This window comes from Ranitomeya variabilis, chromosome 1, assembly GCF_051348905.1.
Source record: "Ranitomeya variabilis isolate aRanVar5 chromosome 1, aRanVar5.hap1, whole genome shotgun sequence".
NCBI classification, from domain to species: Eukaryota; Metazoa; Chordata; class Amphibia; order Anura; family Dendrobatidae; genus Ranitomeya; species Ranitomeya variabilis.
This window is the reverse complement of record NC_135232.1, coordinates 508,705,433-508,724,829: the sequence shown is the minus strand read 5'-3', so window position 1 is coordinate 508,724,829 and position 19,397 is coordinate 508,705,433.

The window sequence follows — 19,397 nt, the reverse complement described above, 5'->3', positions numbered from 1 at the left end:
TTTAATATTTGGGTAAATAGTATTTATTGGTTGAATATATTTTGAGTAACCATTAATAACTACTGCGGCCTTTTATCTTCACACCATGTGTTTCGTGTCCTTTATTTGGTAAGTGGGGAAGGTGGTTAGAGGCGGGGGAGTTTTGGTGCCTGCTATCCCATGTATGCGGACACAGTATGAGTAGCGATGTGAAAAATGTATGTGGACAGAGTACGGGGAGTGAGGGTGATGGGATGTGTGCAGACACATTATGGGGAGTCAGGTGAGCAGGAAGAATAGAAAGTGGGGGGGAATATATGAGGAGACAGTATGGTGAACAGGAGGGATTTGAGAGTTGACAGTATGGGGAGGGAGGGGAATAGTATGAGGAGACAGTATGGGGGGAGAAAAGTGAGTGGGCATAGAAAAGAAACTGAGTAGTGGGGGCGTAGCATGGAGGGACAGTGTAAGGGCACAGCCAGGAGGGGACAGTATAACAAGGAGGAGGAGTGTGATGATAGAGTACAGTATAAATACTGGGCCCTATAGGGGGGACACAGTGTGAAGAGGGGGCTGGTTTGGAAAGGAGAGGTCAGTGTGAAGAACATGTACCATAAGAGGGACAGTGTGGGAGTCATATTTTGTGCAGACAAAGTGCGGGGCAATTTTTGTATTCAGGAGCATTATAATGACACTTCTATCTTTAAGGGCATGATGTGGAGATTTGCTGCAAAAGAGCGGAGAAGATGGAAGTCTGCAGAGACGAGCTGTGGATGAGAAAACCCATCATGGGGTCTGAACAAGATGAAGAAAAGAAGGAGAACGACTCCAGAGAAGACATAATCTACAGTTGTGGCCAAAAGTATTGACACCCCTGCAATTCTGTCAGATAACTCAGTTTCTTCCTGAAAATGATTGCAATCACAAATTCTTTGGTATTGTTATCTTCATATAATTTGTCTTAAATGAAAAAACACAAAAGAGAATGAAGCAAAAAGCAAAACATTGATCATTTCACACAAAACTCCAAAAATGGGCCAGACAAAAGTATTGGCACCCTCAGCCTAATACTTTGTTGCACAACCTTTAGCCAAAATTTACTGCAACCAACTGCTTCCGGTAACCATCAATGAGTTTCTTACAATGCTCTGCTGGAATTTTAGACCATTCTTCTTTGGCAAACTGCTCCAGGTCCCTGACATTTGAAGGGTGCCTTCTCCAAACTGCCATTTTTAGATCTCTCCACAGGTGTTCTATGGGATTCAGGTCTGGACTCATTGCTGGCCACCTTAGAAGTCTCCAGTGCTTTCTCTCAAACCATTTTCTAGTGCTTTTTGAAGTGTGTTTTGGGTCATTGTCCTGCTGGAAGACCCATGACCTCTGAGGGAGACCCAGCTTTCTCACACTGGGCCCTACATTATGCTGCAAAATTTGTTGGTAGTCTTCAGACTTCATATGCCATGCACACGGTCAAGCAGTCAAGTGCCAGAGGCAGTAAAGCATCCACAAAACATCAGGGAACCTCCACCATGTTTGACTGTAGGGACAGTGTTCTTTTCTTTGAATGCCTCCTTTTTTTCTCCTGTAAACTCTATGTTGATGCCTTTGCCCAAAAAGCTCTACTTTTGTCTCATCTGACCAGAGAACATTCTTCCAAAACGTTTTAGGCTTTTTCAGGTAAGTTTTGGCAAACTCCAGCCTGGCTTTTTTATGTCTCGGGGTAAGAAGTGGGGTCTTCCTGGGTCTCCTACCATACAGTTCCTTTTCATTCAGATGCTGACGGATAGTACAGGTTGACACTGTTATACCCTCGGACTGCAGGGCAGCTTGAACTTGTTTGGATGTTAGTCGAGGTTCTGTATCCAACATTCGCACAATCTTGCGTTGAAATCTCTTGTCAATTTTTCTTTTCCGTCCACATCTAGGGAGGTTAGCCACAGTGCCATGGGCTTTAAACTTCTTGATGACACTGCGCACGGTAGACACAGGAACATTCAGGTCTTTGGAGATGGACTTGTAGCCTTGAGATTGCTCATGCTTCCTCACAGTTTGGTTTCTCAAGTCCTCAGACAGTTCTTTGGTCTTCTTTCTTTTCTCCATGCTCAATGTGGTACACACCAGGACACAGGACAGAGGTTGAGTCAACTTTAATCCATGTCAAGTGGCTGCAAGTGTGATTTAGTTATTGCCAACACCTGTTAGGTGCCACAGGTAAGTTACAGGTGCTGTTAATTACACAAATAAGAGAAGCATCACATGATTTTTTGAACAGTGCCAATACTTTTGTTCACCCCCTTTTTTATGTTCGGTGTGGAATTATATCCAATTTAGCTTTAGGACAATTCTTTCTGTGTTTTTTTTTATTTAAGACAAATTAAATGAAGATAATAATAACAAAGAATTTGTGTTTGCAATCATTTTCAGGAAGAAACTGAGTATGATCTGACAGAATTGCAGGGGTACAAAGAAAATTTATTTACTATAAATAAAAGAACACCAGTAGCGCTTCAGATCCTATGAATCCTGCAGCGGATAGAAATACAGTGCCACCCTTCTGTATCAATGTCTATAACTATAAAAAATAATAAAATATCTGCGCTGGATTCCTTAGTTTTCTAGCCTCCAAGGACCTATAATATGGAAGTTTCCTTACGGGACTACGTAGAACTATTGAAAATGATTCAGAGAATAATTATAAAATGACCACACTCCATAAGTAAGCCTGACCCGGGTGAGGGAAAAGGCAAACAAGCGATGCTCGCAGTAAGGGTACCTTCACACGAAACGACATCGCTAGCGATCCGTGACGTTGCAGCGTCCTGGCTAGCGATATCGTTTCGTTTGACACGCAGCAGCGATCAGGATCCTGCTGTGATGTCGCTGGTCGCTGAATAAAGTCCAGAACTTTATTTGGTCGTCCGATCGCTGTGTATCGTTGTGTTTGAAAGCAAAAGCAACGATACCAGCGATGTTTTACACTGGTAACCAGGGTAAACATCGGGTTACCAAGCGCAGGGCCGCGCTTAGTAACCCGATGTTTACCCTGGTTACCAGCGTAAAAGTAAAAAAAACAAACAGCACATACTTACATGCGTCCCCCAGCGTCTGCTTCCTGACACTTACTGAGCGCCGGCCCTAAAGTGAAAGTGAAAGTGAAAGCACAGCGGTGACGTCACCGCTGTGCTGTTAGGGCCGGAGCTCAGTCAGTGTCAGGAAGCAGACGCTGGGGGACGCATGTAAGTATGTGCTGTTTGTTTTTTTTACTTTTACGTTGGTAACCAGGGTAAACATCGGGTTACTAAGCGCGGCCCTGCGCTTAGCAACCCGATGTTTACCCTGGTTACCCGGGGACCTCGGCATCGTTGGTCGCTGGAGAGCGGTCTGTGTGACAGCTCTCCAGCGATCAAACAGCGACGCTGCAGCGATCAGCATCGTTGTCGCTATCGCTGCAGCGTCGCTTCGTGTGAAGGTACCTTAACTCGTTATGGTTATATAACTGGTGGACAGAACACCACTCTTAGCATAATCTTCATTCAAAGAATGGGGAAGTTAGGTTTACCTGGTGCAGTATGAGCGGTAATGTCAGGAACTTCCGCTGGTCAGTCCTTGTATGTGGATGGATTTCAGCTTAGGTAGAGTCCGTTCGTTAGCTTCCTAGTGAGCGTGCTGTGGGTGCTGCCCCGGCCGGCGGGAAAAAGCACCCTATGCTCGCCCGCTGCTTCAAACAAATAGGCGCTGCTAGATTAAGCCGCTAGGTTCTCTGCTTTGCAGGACCTTACGTGACGTCACGTTGGTCCACCGCCCTATCCATAGCTAGTCACGTGAGCAATCACATGACCATGACATCACGTAAGGTCCTGCAAAGCAGAGAACCTAGCGGCTTAATCTAGCAGTGCCTATTTGTTTGAAGCAGCGGGCGAGCATAGTGTGCTTTTTCCCGCCGGCTGGGGCAGCATCCACAGCACGCTCACTAGGAAGCTAACGAATGGACTCTACCTAAGCTGAAATCCATCCACATACAAGGACTGACCAGCGGAAGTTCCTGACATTACCGCTCATACTGAACCAGGTAAACCTAACTTCCCCATTCTTTGAATGAAGATTATGCTAAGAGTGGTGTTCTGTCCACCAGTTATATAACCATAACGAGTTATTTACTGCGAGCATCGCTTGTTTGCCTTTTCCCTCACCCGGGTCAGGCTTACTTATGGAGTGTGGTCATTTTATAATTATTCTCTGAATCATTTTCAATAGTTCTACGTAGTCCCGTAAGGAAACTTCCATATTATAGGTCCTTGGAGGCTAGAAAACTAAGGAATCCAGCGCAGATATTTTATTATTTTTTATAGAATTGCAGGGGTGTCAATACTTTTGGCCACAACTGTATAAGGTACCTGGATCTAAATATTTGTGATACTGACTAATTCTCATGTTTTTATTTAAGTTAGGAGCATTAAAGGGGATGTCCAGGTTTGTAATGAGTCTGCAGTCATTCTTTGTGAGTGCAGACTTCTGAATTCTCACAGTGCGCACTGCACGCTGTCAGGATTCTGTCATGCCGGTAATTTACATATATGCGGTCACATGCTGACTAGTGGCCTCAGTCAGTGAAAACGAACTGAGCGAGGCCGGGCACGTCTAGTCGGAATGTGGTCAGAAGTATACATATCACAGTGCATTCTTTGTGAGAATTCAGAAGCCTGCAATGTCAGGATTCAGCTTGCAGGTTCCAGTAGTCGTCACATGGACACTTCACTCATATACGACTTTCATACTTGTGGTCCTGTGACACCGAGCTTCTCTTCTGCTTCTCTCAGTTTTTCATTGAACATTGAGAGCATTAGGGAGAGGAGCTCGTGCGTATATCACTTAAGTGTGCAAATCGCATATGTCCTTGGTGTGAGGGGGGGGGGGGGGGGCGCGCCAAACTGAATTCTTGCGCGGGTGCCAGAAAACCTAGATACACCTCTGGGTTAAACTATACATCAACACAATGGGCGCATAGAGTTGTCTGGACAGGGACTAAGAAATACAGGAAATATGTCAGAAAGATTACTATGAGCTCCAAGACTGATTTCATTTTTTTTCACTTGTATCTATATATACTGTATGACACTCCAAATCTGTAGTAGGCTGCTCTATACAAATCCACAGTTCTCGCCCAATTTGGGTGAAATTTGGCACGCCCCCTCTCCATCCACAGGGGCAGAATACTGCACATGTAAAATCTCTCTAGCGCCCCCCGTCATGAGATTGGGGTCCCCGAAGTTAGACCCTATACATATAATGGAGAAATAGTAAAAATGCTGAGGGGAAAACAGTTGTGACTGACAGGGATGGATTATAGCGACGGCGTCAAAAAAAAAAAAGCCCCGCTGCTAAAGGGGCCGCACCACCACATACAACACACAAACATTTCACAAACACCATACAAACCTCACACAGACAGAACTCATACACCAATCCAAAAGCACAACACCACACAAATGCCACAACACACCACACAAACACCAGAAGACTCTAGACACACACAACACAAACACCACCCCATAGATACCACATGCACACCACACACACACACACACACACATACACACAGGCACGCAAGGACCACACATGCATGCAAACACATTCAGATGGATGCACCCAACGCACACGGACGAACATTACTGAGCAGCAATATTGATCAGGTGAAAAATGCCTCATAGTAAGATTGTCATTATTGCTTACTATACAGGGAGCTTTCATCACTGAAGCTGCTGAGGTAAAGTTAAACCTGAGCTCTGATTGGTTGCACTTTGCACTTTTTTATGGTCACTTTCACTTATGGACTTTCCGTTGATCGGTTATCTCCGTTCTGGGGACTTAAAGTGATGTATTTTATACTCACCTTCTATTCACATAGGTGAAGGTTGCTAGGGGATTGGCTCCCTGACCCTTCGCGTCATGTGGGAAACTTGACTGTGATACAACATCCGGCGCTCACGTTGCACGCGCATGCGTCGCTTCAGATGTCTGATTATCGCTTACAGCTGTTACTGGTATATAAATAAGCATTAGTGACACACTTTTGTACGGCCCCCGAAGAAGCCTAGGCAAAACGCTTGTAGGGGCTGGCAGTCCCTTGACACACTGCGACCATGCCGGGTGATAATCTATCTTTGATTAGCCAATTTATTTGGTGCCTTTACAGGTGTAATACATATGTTTACTATTTGGTCTATTTTTTCAAAGAATTTGATTTCTCTGGTCGGATTTTTGTGCTATCAGTGTGCTTATGGGACTCTGATTTACCTGCGTCCTTCAGTTTTTTAGATACCTGGTTCATTGACTGGTGTATCTATCTCTCTCTCTCTCTCTCTCTCTCTCTCTCTAGGTAGTTTTTAAATATATATTTTCTACTGGTGTACTATATTAAATAAACTCCTTTTATATGACATTTCTCTGACTCCAATTGTTCTAATTTGTCGCATGCGACATATGCAACGTGTGCAAAGATGTAGGCAGACTGATTTGAGTTTGGAAGATTTTCACTACAACCCAAGTCAAGACTAAAGGTCACAACAAAAAGTCGTAATTGGCAAAATGGACATAATATGTAAACATTGTCAAGCAAAGAAGTTTAACTTGGAATCGCCTGGAATGTGCTTCTCAAATGGCAAAGTCAGTTTGCCACCTTTAGATCTACCTCCTGAACCACTTTTTTCATACATGTCAGGAACAACTCCCGAGTCCAACATTTTCTGCAAAATATTAGGAGATACAATTCATCTGTCCAGATGACATCTTTTCGTACGACAGCTGTACTTCAGGAAGCAAAATTTATGCCAACTTTTAAAGTCCTGGGTCAAATATATCACAAAATCGGTTCAATGCTTCCTGTAACAAATGAAGATCCAAAGTTTTTACAAATGTATTTTTTGGGAGATGGACAAATACAGGCTGATAGACGTTGTGAAGCTATTGTCATGCTCGCGCCTGACTGGTGGGCGTGAGCTCGGAGGGTTTGTGGCCCCACTGTGCCACAAACCAGACTACCCTGGAAGGGGCGTGACTATGACAGCTGCCTGAGTTTTCACTGGAGCCTCTGATGGTAAGGTCAGGCTTGTGCAGCTGCCAGGTGCTACTCCAGGGTGGTGTCTGGCTGTGGCTGCTGATCCCACTTGGGAGACAGGAACACCAGGATTGGTGCGGGCATCAGGCAGGACTGGCAGAACAGCAGAAGTGAAACTCAGATGAGTAGGCTGGCACGGCTGAGAACACAGGGCTGGTTGATGTGGTGTATGAAGGAACAGGTATCGACCTGTTCACACTGAAGATGCAGGTACGGCTATGTAGTATGGAGGAACAGATAGGGACCTGTTCACACAGGAGGTGCAGGAAAGGAAACAAGCAGAAAGGAATGAGGTATGAAGGAACAGGTTGGGACCTGTTCACACAGGAGATGCAGGAACGGATACAAGCCAAAAGGAAAGGAGAATGAAGGAATACACAGGAAGAGAAGTGCAAGGCTGCAGATAGGAGCGGAAGAGCAGCAAGAGCTAGCGTAGCAACAAAAGCTAAGAAGAGCAGAACCGCAAGAGATTACTGCAGCTGCAGAAACTAAGCAGAGCAGAGCCACAAGGAATGTGGGGAGGAGCTGCAGCAAAAGGTTTCTGCAGCAGCAAAGCAGAGCAGAACCGCAAGGAATGCGGAGAGGAGCTGCAGCAAGGGATTACTGCAGCAGCAGAAGCAGAGCAGAACCGCAAGGAATGCGGAGAGGAGCTGCAGCAAGAGATTACTGCAGCAGCAGAAGCTAAGCAGAGTAGAAAGGAGCAGAACCACAGGAGTGCAGAGCAGAGGTAAAGCCACAAAGGTACAGAGCAGGCAGAGCCGTAAGAGTGCAGAGCATAAGCAGACTGAGAAACACAAGGAAAGACACAACAGGGAAGGAAGCCACAGACAAGGAGACCGAGATAAGACTAAGTACAGACAAGGCAATGGAACAAGACACAAGGACAAAGACACAGGGACTAGGACATTGTGCCTCCTGGAGGGCGGACAACAAGACCAAGGCAAGAACACAGAGAAAAGCCTCCAGAGAGGGAGCAACACAGAGCAAGGCCTGGCAAACTCAGAAGCTAAACACAAACTGAGCTAACACATTGCACAGCTGCACTAAATACTGGAGGCCTCCTGGCAATTGGCCAGGAACAGACTAGACAGATGCACCTGATTCCTATAAGAACCAGAGAGTTCAGGCGCCGCCCCCCCCATGCACACAGCCAGGAAGCATGCAGAGAGCAGAGACACAGAATATGGAGCTGGCATGAAACAGAAACCACATCATGGCCTGGAGCAGTGGGTAAGATAGTGTGAGAGATGAGAGGCCATGCCGTGATGCCAGCAAAGTTGTTACAGCTATACTTGAGACAAAAAAAGAGATTGTGTTGAATATGCAAAGATTTTTTCATCAGTACAATCAGTTAGTAAACCTTTTCAAAATAGCCTTAGAAAGAATGCCAAGTGATGAATATCAAGTTGTAATAAGAGCAGACAAAACACCGGTTGGCGAGCAAGAAAGGTGATTTAATCCTCCCACTGTTAACGAAGTAGCTATTGTAGTGGTTGGACAGGACTTTCAAAGCCGAGATATAGTGTTGAGCATTCCGATACCGCAAGTATCGGGTATCGGCCGATACTTGCGGGTATCGGAATTCCGATACCGAGATCCAATACTTTTGTGGTATCGGGTATCGGTATCGAAACAACATTAATGTGTAAAATAAAGAATTAAAATAAAAAATATTGCTATACTCACCTCTCCGACGCACCCTGGACCTCACCGAGGGAACCGGCAGCGTTCTTTGCTTAAAATGCGCGCGTTTACTTCCTTCCGTGACGTCACGGCTTGTGATTGGTCGCGTGCCGCCCATGTGGCCGCGAGGCGACCAATCACAGCAAGCCGTGACGTAATTTTCAGGTCCTCAATGCCTAATTCTAGGCATTCAGGATTTTAAAATTACGTCACGGCTTGCTGTGATTGGTCGCGTCGTGGTCACATGGGCGGCACGCAACCAATCACAAGCCGTGACGTAATTTTAAAATGCGCGCGTTTCCTGCCTCCCGTGACGTCACGGCTTGTGATTGGTCGCGTCGCCCATGTGACCTCGACGCGACCAATCACAAGCTGGAACGTAATTTTAAAATCCTGAATGCCTAGAATTAGGCATTGAGGACCTGAAAATTACGTCACGGCTTGCTGTGATTGGTCGCGTCGCGGCCACATGGGCGGCACGCGACCAATCACAAGCCGTGACGTCACGGAAGGAAGTAAACGTGCGCATTTTAAGCAAAGAACGCTGCCGGTTCCCTCGGTGAGGTCCAGGCTGCGTTGGAGAGGTGAGTATAGCAATATTTTTTATTTTAATTCTTTATTTTACACATTAATATGGATCCCAGGGCCTGAAGGAGAGTTTCCTCTCCTTCAGACCCTGGGAACCATCAGGAATACCGTCCGATACTTGAGTCCCATTGACTTGTATTGGTATCGGGTATCGGTATCGGATTAGATCCGATACTTTGCCGGTATCGGCCGATACTTTCCGATACCGATACTTTCAAGTATCGGATGGTATCGCTCAACACTACCGAGATATCATTATTCAGCGACGAAGCGACAGTCTTCAACATATTGCAGAAACACATAGATCATATGATGCTCTGCAATATCCAATAATATTTTGGAGTGGCTAAGATGGCTATCACTTTAATCTAACACAGTCTGATCCCAAGAATGCTTGACAACCAATAAAAAATTATGAGCTATGGACTTTTATACCTACCAAATAATGATCAGACATGGGTCTTCTAACCACATTTTACAATGTAGGTAACTTTTTCATCAATTTGTAGTTGATATGTATGCCAAAGTGGAAAGTGAGCTTCTTTTGTACATACAATTGAACCAACAAAAACTTAGAGTGGATGAATACATTCATTTAAGGGATGCTGTTGCTAATGATGGCAATGTGGCTGACATTGGACGTATGCTTATTTTGCCGGCTACATTTACTGGGTCCCAGACATATGCATGAGTATGCTCAGGACTAGTGTTGAACATTCCGATACTGCAAATATCGGGTATCGGCCAAAATTCGCTGTATAGGAATTCCGATACCGAGTTCCGATATTTTTGCAATATAATGGAGTGTGGGCGGTGCGTGGGCGGAGACTGCGTGTGTGTGCGGGCGGTGTCTGTGCGTGACCGTGGGGCTCTGTGCGTGTGTGCCGGGGCTCTGTGCGTGTGTGCCGGGGTTCTGTGCGGGCTGCCGTGCCTCTGTACGGGCTGCCGTGCCTCTGTGCGTGTGTGCTGGGGCTCTCTGCGTGTGTGCAGGCATCGTCCGATGGGACTACAAGTCCCATCGGACGATGCCTGCTACACTGACAGTGATTGACACATTAGCCAATGATGGGACAGTAGTAGTGTTGAGCATTCCGATACCGCAAGTATCGGGTATCGGCCGATACTTGCGGTATCGGAATTCCGATACCGAGATCCGATACTTTTGTGGTATCGGGAATCGGAATCGGAAGTTTCCAGTGTATGGTTCCCAGGGTCTGAAGGAGAGGAAACTCTCCTTCAGGCCCTGGGATCCATATGAATGTGTAAAATAAAGAATTAAAATAAAATTATTGATATACTCACCTGTCCGGAGGCCCCTGGACATCACCGCTGGTAACCGGCAGCCTTCTTTGTTTAAAATGAGCGCGTTCAGCACCTTCCATGACGTCACGGCTTCTGATTGGTCGCGTGCCGCTCATGTGACCGCCACGCGACCAATCACAAGCCGCGACGTCATCCCTCAGGTCCTAAATTCCCTTCTAGGAATTTAGGACCTGAGGGATGACGTCACGGCTTCTGATTGGTCGCGTGGCGGTCACATGAGCGGCACGCGACCAATCAGAAGCCGTGACGTCATGGAAGGTGCTGAACGCGCTCATTTTAAGCAAAGAAGGCTGCCAGTTCACAGCGGTAAGGTCCAGGCTGCGTCGGAGAGGTGAGTATATCAATATTTTTTATTTTAATTCTTTATTTTACACATTAATATGGATCCCAGGGCCTGAAGGAGAGTTTCCTCTCCTTCAGACCCTGGGAACCATCAGGGATACCTTCCGATACTTGAGTCCCATTGACTTGTATTGGTATCGAGTATCGGTATCGGATCAGATCCGATACTTTGCCGGTATCGGCCGATACTTTCCGATACCGATACTTTCAAGTATCGGACGGTATCGCTCAACAGTAGACAGTAGTAGTCCCATCATCCGGCTAATGTGTTGAATGAAAGAAAGAAAACAAAAAACTCCATACATACTCCATACATACATACGTACTACATACATACTACATACATAAATACTACATACAGTACATTCATACATTACATACATATAGACATACAGTACATTAAACATAGATTACATACTCACCATTACTTGTCATTTTGATCCCCGAAGCCAGTGTCAACCTGTAAAAAATATGAAAAAAACAAACAACCAATATACTCCCTGTCCGCAGAAATCCACGAGTGTCCCACGACGATCTCCCGTGGAGCTGTTGCTGTTGCGACCGCTCTCTAGGGGCTCCAGGAACACAATGACGGGAGGAAGGTATCCTTCCGCACTGTATTCCTCCACCGCTGTAAAAAAATAGTCACTAGTCTCACTTATGGCATTGCTGGGTGAGACATTTTCTCACGCAGCAATTGCCATAAAATGACACTTTGAACTATAGTAACCTCAGTGATGCACTGCAGGAGCCATTGTCTCCTGTCAGTGTGTCACTGAGGGTCCTATAGAGCAGTGACATCACCCGAAGTCACTGTTCTATAGGGGAGATCGTCGTGGGACACTCGTTATTAATTGGACTACGGTGGACAGGTAGTATACGGTTTATTATTTTACGTTTTTTGCAGGCGCTGAAGTATGGTAAGTATGGTGAAATGAAGAATATTAAAATACTTTTTCCTAATGTGTGCGTTTTTTATTAACCCTTTCTTACTATTGGATTAATAATGGATAGGCATCTTATTGACGCCTCTCCGTTATTAACCCGGCTTAATGTCACCTTACAATAGCAAGGTGACATTAACCCCTTATTACCCCATATCCCACCCCTACACGAGAGTGGGAAGAGAGGGGCTAAGTGCCGGAATTGGTGCATCTTACATCTTATGCGCCATTTCTGGGGCAGCTGCGGATTGGTATTTGTAGCCAGGGGGGCCAATATCCATGGCCCCTCTCTAGGCTATGAATATCAGCCCGCAGCTGTCTGCGTAGCCTTTCTGACTATAAAATATAGGGGGACCCCACGTCATTTTTTTGGGGGGTCCCCCTATTTTAATAGCCAGTAAAGGCTACGCAGACAGCTGCGGGCTGATATTCATAGCAGGCTACAAATATTGGCCCCCGGCCATCGGCTTTCCCCCTCTGGCGCAGAAAATTGCGCGGGAGCCCACACCGTTTTTTTCCGTTTTTTTTTTTTTTTAAATTAAACGCTCATAAAGGCCTCTTTCACACTTGCGTCGGTACGGGTCCGTCGCTATGCGTCGGGCCGACATACGTTGTGAAATTTGTGCATGACGTGGGCAGCGGATGCAGTTTTTCAACGCATTCGCTGCCCATTCTGCAGTGCGGGGAGGAGGGGGCGGAGCTTCTGCCGCGCATGTGCGGTAGAAAATGGCAGACGCGACAGACACAAAAACGTTCACTTGAACGTTTTTTCGTGCCGACGGTCTGCCAAAACGCGACATGTAGTTTTTAGTGCAGTTTTTGATGTGGTTTTTGATGCTGTTTTTGGTGCAGTTTTTGGAAATAAATAAATAAATAAACGGAAAATGTACATGATTTGAATGGAAACATGCATGAAAAAACGGATTCGGAGGCCGGATTCATCATTTTACATCTCAGTTTCATCCGTTTTTTGCTGGATCCGTCGCTGTGCGTTTTTTTGCCGGTCAAAAAAACCGTTCCTCTGTATGTGTTTTCCTTCCGGCGGAAACTGCTTTTTTGACGGATCCTGCAAAAAACGGATGAAACGTGTGGCCATCATGCGCAATCCGGTGCTAATACAACTCTATGAGAAAAACCCGGATCTGGCGGAAAAAAACGGATCCGGCGGAAAAAAACGGATCCTGTAAATGTGCTCGCAGGAAGAGTTTTTTACCCATAAGCGTGTATTAGCAATGGATCGCGACGGATGGCCACACGTCGCGTCCGTCGTGCAATGGATCCGTCGTGATTTGGCGGACCGTCAGCACGAAAAAAACGTTCAAGTGAACGTTTTTTTGTCCGTCGCGTCCGCCATTTTCTACCGTGCATGTGCGGAAGAACCTCCGCCCCCTCCTCCCCGCACTTCAGAATGGGCAGCGGATGCGTTGAAAAACTGCATCCGCTGCCCACGTCGTGCACAAATTTCACAACGTACCTCGGCCCGACGCATAGCGATGGACCCGTACCGACGCAAGTGTGAAAGAGGCCTTTATGAGCGTTGAATTAAAAAAAAAAAAAAAATGGAAAAAAAACGGCATGGGCTCCTGCGCAATTTTCTGCACCAAAGGGGGAAAGCCGACGGCCGGGGGCCAATATTTGTAGCCTGCTATGAATATCAGCCCGCAGCCGTCTGCGTAGCCTTTACTGGTTATTAAAATAGGGGGACCCCCCCAAAAAATGACGTGGGGTCCCCCTATATTTTATAGCCAGAAAGGCTACACAGACAGCTGCGGGCTGATATTCATAGCCTAGAGAGGGGCCATGGATATTGGCCCCCCCAGCTACAAATACCAGTCCGCAGCCGCCCCAGAAATAGCGCATCTGTAAGATGCGCCAATTCCGGCACTTAGCTCCTCTCTTCCCACTCCCGTGTAGCAGTGGGATATGGGGTAATAAAAGGTTAATGTCACCTTGCTATTGTAAGGTGACATTAAGCCGGGTTAATAACGGAGAGGCGTCAATAAGACGCCTATCCATTATTAATCCAATAGTAAGAAAGGGTTACTAAAACACGCACACATTAGGAAAAAGTATTTTAATATTCTTCATTTAACCATACTTACCATAGCGCCTGCAAAAAACGTAAAATAATAAACCTTATACTACCTGTCCGCCGTAGTCCAATTAATAACGAGTGTCCCACGACGATCTCCCCTGTAGAACAGTGACATCGGGTGATGTCACTGCTCTATAGGACCCTCAGTGACACACTGACAGGAGACAATGGCTCCTGCAGTGCATCACTGAGGTTACTATAGTTCAAAGTGTCGTTTTATGGCAATTGCTGCGTGAGAAAATGTCTCACCCAGCAATGCCATAAGTGAGACTAGTGACTATTTTTTTACAGCGGCGGAGGAATACAGTGCGGAAGGATACCTTCCTCCCGCCATTGTGTTCCTGGAGCCCCTAGAGAGTGGTCGCAACAGCCACAGCTCCACGGGAGATCGTCGTGGGACACTCGTGGATTTCTGCGGACAGGGAGCATATTATGTAGTATGTATGTAGTATATATGTAGGATGTATGCATGTATGTACAGTATGTAGGATGTATATATGTAGTATGTATATAGTATGTATATAGTAGGTATGTAGTATGTATGTATGTAGTATGTATTGTAAGATTGCTCTTACTGAGTGTATTGGGGAACACTCGCTTGGCAGCGATATGACACACACGGGCACGGTTTCTTCAAACAAAGCAGTCCATACGGTTTATTAAGCCTCATAAACCATATCATGAGCAGTCCATTTACACACACTGAACCAGGACATCACATCAAGTTTTAGATCCTTAGTCTGTGGTAACTAAACACGCTGGACCTCACTGACCAGTTGCCGTGGGTTACCACACAGTTCATGATACAAGCACCAACAGTTTATGGAGGTACCTTACGGGAGCTCCTGCTCCACCTGCTGACTCCTTGTCAGTCGTCTTTTCCGGGTAAGCTGCCTCACGAGGATCACCAACTTGCCTGGGCGGCATATCTTAGTCAGTCCAGACCCTCCAGAGGACCGTAGCTTCCCCACACAGTAGCTGTGCGCTGCTCAGGGATCCGGTCCTACTCCCAGGACCTCCCACGCTGCTCAGGGATCCGGTCCTGCTCCCAGGACCTCCCAACACCAGCATGTGCTTTCCAGGAAGCCTCCTCCCAGGTCTTCCAACACAGGAACATACACAGGAACATACACAGGGACCATACACAGGAACCATACACAGGAACATGTGACCCACACCCTGGTCACATTATATCCCTTTTAAACACTCCCCCGGGTGGGAGTGTGGGTGTGTGTGGCTAGTTTGTCCCGCCCATCTCACACAACTAGCCCTGCCTAGCCTCCCATTATAAATATGCCAAATACTATAACTGTAGGACTACAGGTCCCAGACCACCACATCACTTCAGGCTGGCAGCGCAGAGTCTCCTCCTCTGCAACACACATATCGTCCATTCATCACAATGCCGGACTTTGTTTCACCACCATTATAACAACAAATATGCCTCCATGCATATCCCAAAGAGCACACACAGCGCCCCCTAGCTGCCACAGGGGTCACTGCATCACAGTATGTATGTAGTATGTATGTATATAGTAGGTATGTAGTATGTATGTAGTATGTATGTAGTATGTTGCATGTATGTATGCAGTATGTATGTATGGAGTATGTATGGAGTATGTATGGAGTATGTTGTATGTATGTATGTATGTTTGCAGTATGTATGTATGTATGTATGTAGTATGTATGTATTCAGAATGTATGTAGTATGTATGTATGTATGCAGTATGTATGTATGTATGCAGAATGTATGTATGTATGGAGTATGTATGTATGGAGTATGTATGGAGTATGTATGGAGTATGTATGGAATATTTTTTTTTTTTTCATTCAACACATTAGCCGGATGATGGGACTACTACTGTCCCATCATTGGCTAATGTGTCAATCACTGTCAGTGTAGCAGGCATCGTCCGATGGGACTTGTAGTCCCATCGGACGATGCCTGCACACACGCACAGACCCCCACGCCGCACAGATCCCCCCCACGCCGCACAGACCCCCCCACGCCGCACAGAGACCCCCCACGCCGCATAGAGACCCCCCCACGCGGCATAGAGCCCGGGCAGCCCACATTGATCCCAGGCACGCCGCATAGAGCCCGGGCAGCCCACATTCAGCCCCAACATGCCGCATAGAGCCCTGGCAGCCTGCACACATCCCTGGCAGGCCCGCACAGACCCCACCCGCACACACAGACACTCAGTGTCCGCCCACACACCGCCCACGCACCACCCACACTCTTCCCCCCTCCGGAACAGCATATAGAAGGACAGAAAGGGCTTATTTACGTTCCGATATTTGTGTCCCATTGACTTGCATTGGTATCGGGTATCGGTATCGGCGATATCCGATATTTTTTGGATATCGGCCGATCCAATCCGATACTGATACTTTTGAATAACGGAAGGTATCGCTCAACACTACTCAGGACGCCATGACATATGTTCAGATATATGGTCGTACTGATTTGTTTATTGCAGTTACATGCAATCCAACTTGGCGCGAGATAAGGGAAGAGCTTCTGTATTGTCAAGGCCCCTCTGATCGACATGATTTAACAGAAAGGGTTTTTAAACAAAAACTGATCAAGCTCATGGATGTAATTACAAAGTGTTACATTTTTGGTGAAAGTCAGGATGTATTCAATTGAGTAGCAAAAAAGTGGTCTTCCACATGCTCATTTATTGATATGGCTAAAGGATAAGATATGCCCTGATCAAATTGACAGTGTTATTTCTGCTGAGCTTCCAAATCCAGAAGAGGACCCGGTACTTTTTGATACTATTTCTAAAAATATGATCCGTGGCGCCAGGAAAGGTCAAAGAGGCCCGGCGCCTTCGCACTGCAGTACTTTGCTCTGCCCTCAACAGGGCAGACAAAGTACGCCTGCGCCGGAGCCGCAGCAAGAAGACAAGAAGAGGACGTTACCGTATGAAGATGGGAGGCGTTGGACCCGGAACGGGACCGCCCCTGGGTGAGTATAATCTAACCTTTATTTCTCATCTTTCAGGATACATCAGGGGTTTATCTACAGCATTACAGAATGCTGTAGATAAGCCCCTGATGCGTGTGGCCACAGCTCATATACGATTTTGGGGGTGACAAACTCCCTTTAAGGGAACAACACCAGCGGATAAGCTGAATGCCTGTCAAAAATCTTCTTATCTGTGGATACATGTTCAGAAGCAAACTCTTACTATGAATATGTGGGTTCATTTGATGGGAAATACAACTGCGGACAAATTTACCCACCAGTTACTATGCCTTGGAAATGACAGGTTCCATACTAATTCCACTACTGGTCTCATTTCCTTTCCGGAAGATTTTTGTGAAATGACATCTTCGGTAATGGAACTTATTGACCAAGTTTTCCCTGATATTTGTAACAATTTTAACAACCGTCAGTGGCTTTGTGAACGTGCAGTTGGAGCGCCCCCACACCGCCGCAGGGCCGAGGGGTACCCGGAGCCGGGCCTCTAGGTCTCAGTCCTGGGGTTGTCACGGTGGCTAGACCCGGTCCGTGGCCCTGTCCGTCAGTGGGGGACGTCCGGTACAATAAGTGATGTTGTAGCGGTGCAGTTGTGGGGTGCAGGTCGCGGTAAATAACGAGGACACCAGGTTGCAGTCTCTTTACCTCTTTACTGAAGCTCTCTGGGTCCTCAGTCCGGAATACGGCTCACCAGGCTGCGCAAGTCCGGCCGGTCCAATGGCACTTCCAGAGCTCTCCTTGCAGGTGGAAATCGGTGCCTTCCTTCTAGCGCTATGTGTTGCAGTCCTTCCCTGCTGTGCTTACGGAAAGTACCCCACAACTGTTGTGTCTGTTTCTCGTGTTCCCTCACAACAACTTAATTCGCAATGATCTTCCTCGTCCCTCCAGATACTATGGTAGGAACGCACCCGTATGACGGGGAGGCTCGGAGATCTTCCGGGACTCTATCTGCGCCCCTCTCCTGTTGGTACCCCCCCTTTGCCTTCCTGGGTGATGCGTGAGACAGTCCGCCTCAAGCTAACTGCCCTGCCGTAGGTCTGAGGTATGGCTTGAAACTCTTTACCTCCTCGGCGTTCCGGCCACCGGTAGTGCGCCTCAGTAAGGTGCTGCCTCTTTCAGCACAACCCTCACTGGTATCTCCTTTCGCTTGATTTCGTTTCTCACTCAGCACAATCTATCTCGCTTCTAGTCCTTTCCTGAGTCCCGCCGCTTCCAGGAGCCTGCGCGGACCCGTTACGTTCTTTCCATGCCAAGCCTCTGCCAGGATCCCACCCCTGGCAGAGACCCTACAGTCTCTCCCTTCACAACACCCCCTGCCACAGGGTGTTGCTCCGTTCAATCCCGTCAGCGTTCTCTCTAACTTCCTGCCTGACCCCCAGTTTACCCACTATGGTGGGGAGTGGCCTAATGAATAGCACCCTTAGCTCCCCCCGGAGGCCCAGCTGTGAAATATATTGGTGTCTGTGATACCTGCTCAGAGAACTCCTTCCGTGCCATCGAACGCACCATGGCCCCCCTTAGTGGCTGAGCCATGATACTGCAACGACCAGGACTCTGGGGCGCTGCACTCCCCCCTGGTTAAACACAGTACTCCGGGACTGGGAAGAAAAACAACAATACAGGTTAGCAAAAAGACATACAATTTTGTTGAGTGCAAATAACAGTAAGTATACTTAAGTAAGCTTCCCTTTATGGGAGGTGAGGACACTTGTAACGTTACAAACATGGTCAACATTATACATTACAGGCTATGCATAACTCCTGTTACCCAACCGGGTATTCTACTTAGTGCAAATTCTGGAACAATAAATTAACATTGCCTTTAAGAAACTCACACTCTTAGTCTATCAAAGGCCTTCCTATAATCACATTACAGGGTATTTCAACTTTACATTCTCCTTCTTGTGAACCTGCAGGACCGCCTGTCCCTACGGCACCAGACCTACTGCCTCTCCTTTCTTCTACAGGACCGCCCTGTTCAGCCAGGGCCTACTGCCTTTCTCTACTATACACAGTATAGACATAACATTCCTTTCAGTTGAAGAACTCTGAGCCAGCTCTACTCGGCTCCTTTAAGGACTCACTCTCTAACCCCTACGGGTTCACTCTCTGTCCTTAGCAATAAAGTAACTTTTCAATGGGGACGCAGGGTTTACCTTCTATCCTCACCTTCATTATTACTTTGCTCACTTTCAACTATGCAGACCTCTATCTCTACCCCTACGGGCTCTCTGCATCTTTTCTTTCTGCAAACATTATTTAGACATTTCAACAAATTCAACACATATAACTTAGCATGTAAAACAGTTACATTTCTTTTCAAGGCATCATTATGGC